Source organism: Staurois parvus, unplaced genomic scaffold (assembly GCF_062004578.1).
Source record: "Staurois parvus isolate SC_StPar_1 unplaced genomic scaffold, SC_StPar_1.0 ptg000799l, whole genome shotgun sequence".
In the NCBI taxonomy this organism is placed as follows: Eukaryota; Metazoa; Chordata; class Amphibia; order Anura; family Ranidae; genus Staurois; species Staurois parvus.
This window is the reverse complement of record NW_028318595.1, coordinates 1,007,929-1,013,986: the sequence shown is the minus strand read 5'-3', so window position 1 is coordinate 1,013,986 and position 6,058 is coordinate 1,007,929. Positions and strand designations below refer to the sequence as shown.

Sequence of the window (6,058 nt, the reverse complement as noted above, 5' to 3'; positions counted from 1 at the left end):
AGAACGAGTTAAATCCAGAGGCTCCTTCAGGGGTGGCGGGCCGGATTCAGCCTGTGGGTCTTGTGTTTGATACATGTGCCCTAGCCTCTTAAATGAGCTGGAGTAAATGGGCTGTTGCTGTGCGACTGGCTGCCTCTGCCTTGGGAAAGAACCAGTTAAATCCAGCGGCTCCTTCGGGGGTGGTGCTACAAATTCAAAATCAAATGTTGAAAGCAAATGCAAAAGTACTTTTGAATGACTTTCAAGTGACATTCATCAAGTTGCCAAATGTACTGATGGGAAGTTTACAAATGCTCATTCAAAAATCTATCAGCTTATGGCCAGCTTTGGAGCACCTGACAAGATTTTATTGCTCTGCCCAGTGACACTGTCTCACTATTTTTCTTGCTGGTGTCACTACAACAGGAGGTTAGGAGTGTCCACAATAAGGCCCTTTAACACGAGCAGACTAACTGGCGGACCTGATCGGACCATGCATTGCCCTCTAAGGAGCGGCGGACATAAACGGTCATGTATCCATTTACACCAGCCTGCATCTGATCCAATCCACTAAAAACAGACGGATGGGGATCCATTCCCCATCCATCTGGCGGATAAGACCGGATGACAGTAGGATGTAAACAGACAGGCAGTCCGTTTACATCCGAATGCCCCATAGAGAACAGGGGACTGTGTGTCTTGTGCAGAGACATGGACCTGTCATCCGCCTGCTCAGTAAGGATCAGCAGACAGATCCCCCACTGAGCAGGTGGATCCACTTTGCCCGTGTGAAAGGGCCCCAAAGGACAGACAACAATAAAAATGTAAAATTCACACATTTACCCACTCGATCAGAAATGACAAAACAAAAGTTTTGGTTGGAGTTTAGGTTTAACTATCTACATCCTTTAAAGTGGATGTAAACCCTTCCATATACCCAGTGAAGTGACTGGCCTCAGGTGATACACAAATATGAGACAAATCCTCCTACATAGGTTGTACCTGTTTATCTATAGCCTCTCTTCTTTACAGCCTTCTAAAACACACAGATCAAGGGCTAGGTCTCAGCTGTAGAAGGAAGGGGGCAGGGATCTGACATCATACACTGCCTAGCATATAGCATGAAGCTGAGTGTAATCTGAGACCTGAGTGGAGGTAAGGGACACCCCCCCCCTCTACACAGTCCCATAGGGAAACATACAGAGCTGAGGCAGTCAATCACTTTCTGCGTGTTGGGGGCATGGGGTTGTCTCCTGAGATTCTGTGGTGTCGGAATAATCTGTCAGAAGTGACTTATGTCAATAGCAATGGGAAAAGAGAGGAGATACAAAACATAATTGATGCTTTGGATTGAGGCAAGTACACACTTTAGAAGGATATGCTTTGTTCATTTTTCCATTTCAGAGGCGCATAAGTTGTACCTGTTTACCTTTAGTTAGTCTTTTCTTCTCTACATCCAGTCAAAGTGCAGAATTTATAAAGCTTGTCTAAGAGTTCAGAAAGAAGCTCAGTAAGAAGAACTATGAGAGCTGATTGGAGGGAAGGGACACACTCCACTCCACACAGCACATAGGAACAGAGCTGAGGCTGTCATTCCACTGGAGGTCCCTCCCCTGTCACCTTTTTTGCTCTTGGTTTCAGGAAAACGTGTCAGAAGTGATTCATGCTGATAGCAGAGGAACAAAGCAGCAAATAGAAATGACACTTAGTGCTCTGGTTTGAGACAAGTATACACTATAGAGGGATATGCTTTGTTCATATTTCATGTCTGAGCTTTACAGCCACTGTATTCCATAGGTGGTTTGCATTTCGGTTGATAAATTGAAGGAGTTCGGCAGAAAAAAGTCAGCCGAACTTTTCAGATATTCTGGCAGCCATGGACTGTCAGGATACAATAGCCTGCTGGGCTGAATGTGAGAAATCTTTACATGTATAGCCAGCTTTTACCTTTTACCATCCAAATATTCAGGAACTGGAATTCAGCATACTTAATCCCATTAGCATTATTACTCGCAGGATGATTTTCCTTGCTCCTGGGAGTTGCTTTGTAACGAAACTCCTTGTGATTAAAACAAACACGCGTGAGACATAAAACATAAAACAAAGCTCACTGCTAGAAAGCTAAACATTAAACAAAAAATGAGTCTGGATGCTTTGTTCTGCATGCAGATGATGTGCAGCGGAGTACCAGCATAGGCAGAGGACATATCAACGCACACTGTTAAACTGTAACTTTTTAATAAGTTTGCTCATGTCGGTCACGGTGACGGGTTAATGAGTGATTGGCTGCTACATATGTTTTCAAAACTCATTTTAAAAATTTAGAACCATAGGTTACTTAGTGGCATACAGAGGAACGTAAATAACATGAACTCCAAAGACATGCTGGGAGGTTAATTGGCTCCTGTCTAAATTGGCCCTAGTATGTGTATGTATGAATGTAAGTTAGGGACCTTTTAGGCCTTTTGGCTAAGATCAAGTGTAGTATCTGTTCTTATCAGTGTCCAGTGGGGGTGCTCCACGATCATTCTAGCTTTGCGGTATGATGGGGGTCTGGATGGCTATTACGGGGGGAACAGAACCCGGAAAGCCCACACGTAGCTGGGGCCTGGTAGTAATTCCCCTTTGGAACGTCTGAAGGACCCAGTACCTCCTGATTTGGACGGATCTACCTTGTCTGGCCAGGGGTCGGGAAGGCAGAGAGTCCGCAAACCAGTGCTCCCTGAGTAGTCGCCTCAGGGGTGCCACTAGTAGCACCTGGGTGTGGGACCCCACTGTGTGAAAATGGCACATGGTCACTTGTTTACAAACTTTTTCTGCACAGCGCCCTTAGGACCAGGCCTTCTGGCTAGGACCAGGGTAATTTTTGCTACAGGCCTCAGGGCCTGGTCTGTGCACAATTTGGCACTACCACTTTTTTTATTTTCTATTTATTTTATTTATTTATTTAACACCTCCCACGTTTTGTCACTTTTTCTTTACTTATGTGTGTGTTTTCCTCACAGGATGGAGGGTGTGGGTCCTCGGGCCTGCCCTGAAGTCTAGGGGGAGGATGTGTGGCCTTTTGGTTCCTTCCTCCTCTGTCCCTAGGGGGTTTTCTCTTCGGGAGAGCCCCCTGACCAAGTACTGGGTGTCCGGCTTCGGCTGGCCACAAGAAACGGTGGTCCGCCAGGCCTTTTGGCTAGGAGGACCAAATGGGAACCTTGTCCCTGTCAGGAGCTTCGTGCCCCGGGGGATCAGGGTAGTGGTCTATCCCCTTCGGGGGAAGGACAAAGCACACCCCTAAGTGCACTTTTTCGTGTGGTGTTTTGCACTTGCACTTTTTTTGTGAACACTTACGGGTTTTTCGTTATAGTTGCACGTTTGCGGACTTTAAAAACAAAAAAAAATGTGTATGTATGAATGTGAGTTAGGGACCTTAGATTGTACACCCCTTGAGGGTTAGGGACTGATGTGAATGTACAATATATATGTAAAGCGCTGCGTAAATTGACAGCGCTATATAAGTACCTGAAATAAATAAATAAAGGGGCAGCACTTCCACCTGGCAGTACTGGGGTCATTGGTTCAAATCTCAGCCACAGCACCACTTGCCTGGAGTTTGCATGTTCTCCCTGTGCCTACGTGGGTTTCCTCCGGGTACTCCGGTTTCTTCCGTTCAAAGACATGCTGGTAGGTTAATTGGCTCCTGTCTAAATTGGCCATAGTATGTGTATATATGAGTGTAAGTTAGGGACCTTAGATTGTACACCCCTTGAAGGTTAGGGACTGATGTGAATGTACAATGTATATATGTAAAGCGCTGCGTAAATTGACGGCGCTATAGAAGTACCTGAAATAAATAAATGATTTTTATGGGTGACTCAATTTAAAAGGTCTCCATTAGGTCTAGTTTACCATTGGTGGTAAAAAAAAATGGGAAGTTGAGGCATGGTTTTACTGTCCCACAACCACCGCCCCCCCTTCTTATGCAAAGGAAGCTAGATGGGGTTGCAGACATGCTGCAGCCATGACACTCTGCTTTCCAGCACAGAAAAAATAATACCCTGGGCAGGGGCGTATTTACTACAAGGCAAACAAGGCATTTGCCTAGTTCGGCATTTTTTAGGGGGGCAGCAGCATTTTTCAGGGGGGCAACACTGCCCCCCAAAAGAAGGGATGGAAGAAGGGACACGCGCAGCATGGGGACCAGGTGGGATCTGATAGAGGCTGCAGGCTGCTTGATGGTGTATGTAGAGCCCGACTCTTGTTCCCGGGAATGTCTTCTCTCTCACCGGGGCAGGGGGGGGTTTACCAGTGTATGGGGGGTGGTGGAAGTGGAAGGCTCTCTCAGAAGGGGGGAGCTGGGGTCTTGTTGGTCAATGTCAGGCTCTCTTCAAGGGGGAGGGGGGTGTTGGTCGGTGTCAGGGTCTCTCCGTGGGGGTGTAGCCGATTTTTGTGTTGCCCAGGGCAGCATGAAACCTAAATACACCGCTGACCCTGGGTTGCACTCAGCAGGCATTATAGCCACTGAATGTGACCCCTTCAAATGAATGGGGCCGCATCTCAACCACAAGCCTAGGCTTTAGTATTCTTATTCAAAAACCCTGTTTAGTTTAAAAAAAAAAAAAAAAACAGGCATTCAGGAGGTGTACCTATGCCGCTCACTGAAAAGCAATCCACCGTGGGTCGCTTTTTGGACACCTCCAGAGGGGTAAACAAACCTTTAGTTCTCATGCACATGGGATGTTTTTACAGCGGCTGTTTTTGGCTTTTGCTATTTTTTTCTCCAGCCAGTAAACTCCCCAGCATGTAAACCTATGTGTCCATGCTCGCATAGGCTTTAACCCCTTCACGCCGGTGCCTCCCGGCCCTTTAAGATTTTCAGAAGCAGGACGGGCAGGGCGGGGTGTAGGGATCATGTGACAGCCGTAATGCGTTGTCACGGCGGTCACATGATCGGCAAAGGTCCCGATCAAAAGAGGAGATCAGGACCTTTCCATGAGTACCGGACATGTGTGCTGGGAGCGCTCAGGCACATATGTTTTTTCTTAATAGAACGCAAATGTGCAGCCCCTCGGCTTCTAGGCCCAGACGCAGGGAGACCGCACATTTGCGTTTGGCTGGGATGAAGAGGTTAATCAGCAGGGGCGTTTTTTGGCTACTAGTGGGGTTCTAGAGGAGTTTTTTAGCTGTAAAAACACTCTAACGTTGAAAAACGTGGTAAAATGCGGCAAACCAGCGTTTTTGGACTTTTTTTAATTTATTAATTTTTTTTGCTAAAAACCGCAAATGCAGAAAAACTAAACGTTAATGCAAAAAAGCTAAAAAAAGCTGAAAAACTCACGTTTTTAACTTGACTTTACACAAATAACGTTACCAGCGTTATTAAACGCCCCGTGTGCATGGAGCCTTAGAGTGTGCTGGTCACCATTTACCATGGAGGCTGCCATTTTGTTAAGATAATATTTTAAAGAGCACAACATAGTTTCCTGTGCTGTGTTCACAATAAATGATGGCCCCTGTGTTCATACAGATACTGCTTCTGTATGTAAAAAAAAAAAAAAGCATAATGCCATTCTGATCCAACATTGAGGAAAGTAGGAAGAATAGGAGCTCCAAAATGAAAAGTGACTAGGTAAAATACAACACATTTCAGGGGCTCACAACTCCTTCATCAGGGCTCAGAAAACAACAAGCAACAAAAGCATAATATCTAACAGTACCCTGTTTGAAAATCTGTCATGTAGCTTTTATAGGAGCAATATCTTAGTAGAGTACTAGTACAGAAGTATAAATATATATACAATAATACAGAAAATAGTCCATGATCATAGTTCTGCAGCACCTCATGTGATTTATTCAATTGCTTGCAAAATTCAATATAGGAGCAGAGGGTAAAGTTCCCTAACTGCGTGTACTCACCAGCATTGAATTGCAGGGGAGAACTCCCTGCATCACATTGTATATATTATATATATATATATATATATATTTCTCGTTACATATACATGCAACACAGGTATTGTTCATGGCAGGGGCGGACTGACAACTCATGGGGCCCCCGGCAATTGAAGATCATGGGGCTCCTGTGTCCTTG

The 6,058-nt window shown here is 45.4% G+C and overlaps 1 pseudogene; it reads left to right on the top strand.

Annotated features, from left to right (window-relative positions):
- Window positions 1-2,428: 2,428 nt before the first annotated feature.
- On the top strand, window positions 2,429-2,634 carry LOC149444221 (U2 spliceosomal RNA; annotated as a pseudogene).
- Window positions 2,635-6,058: the final 3,424 nt, after the last annotated feature.